The 845-nt window shown below is 41.2% G+C and overlaps 1 non-coding gene across 1 annotated transcript; it reads right to left on the bottom strand.

Annotated features, from left to right (window-relative positions):
* Positions 1 to 220: 220 nt before the first annotated feature.
* Positions 221 to 302, bottom strand: TRNAL-UAG (transfer RNA leucine (anticodon UAG)). Its single transcript has one exon. It is a non-coding gene; the product is annotated as a tRNA-Leu (tRNA).
* Positions 303 to 845: the final 543 nt, after the last annotated feature.

Raw genomic sequence — 845 nt, 5'->3', positions numbered from 1 at the left:
AATGTCAGAATCACCGGGATCCGTTGAAGCGTTCCAGAGTTATAACCTCATAAAGGCACAGTGGTCAGAATTGTAAAAATTTGCTTGATCATTAACGTGCAAACCACCCTTGGGGGTAAATTGGTTAAATTTGAGGATATCGTGATTGCTGCCTCCTAAATTCACGGCCTCCTGGAAATTCATTCATTACTGTTGGTAAGAATTCGTTCCAAATAAAAGTTGGCAGCGGTGGGATTCGAACCCACGCCTCCAGAGAGACTGGAGCCTAAATCCAGCGCCTTAGACCGCTCGGCCACGCTACCTCACATACACCAGTGTTGTTTTTTTGGTCATCGCAACAGTGCACTAAAATGTAATAATTGGCAATCAAAATATCGTATCTGCACAAAAATGGTATCAATAAAAGCGTCAGCTATGTGCACAAATAATAAGCCCTCACCCGACCCGAGATCACGAAAAATGGAGACACCACGGGTTTGGATTTTATTTTTCACCTCTTAAAAAATTAAACAGAACCGAGACATGTTTTGTGTCTACAAACTTATAATGACTTGGAGAATCATAATGGCAGGACAGTTTTAGCATTTAGTGAACATTGCAAAAAGCAAAAACCCCAAACAGTTGTGGAATTGCACTTTTTTTTTGCAATTTCACCGCCCTTTGAATTTTTTTCCCTGTTTTCCAGTACTACACAATATGGCAAAACCAATGGTGTCGTTCAAAAGTACAATTTGTCGGGCAGAAAACAAGCCCTCACATGGCCATATTGATAGAAAAAAGTTATGGCTCTGGGAAGAAAGTGTGAGACCTCGCAGGTCTTCCTCCCCCTGTTATCTTACATTTGA

The sequence above is a fragment of the Ranitomeya imitator genome, chromosome 4 (genome assembly GCF_032444005.1).
Source record: "Ranitomeya imitator isolate aRanImi1 chromosome 4, aRanImi1.pri, whole genome shotgun sequence".
NCBI classification, from domain to species: domain Eukaryota; kingdom Metazoa; phylum Chordata; class Amphibia; order Anura; family Dendrobatidae; genus Ranitomeya; species Ranitomeya imitator.
Note: the sequence above shows the minus strand (reverse complement) of the source record. Positions and strands in the feature narration are given on the sequence as shown.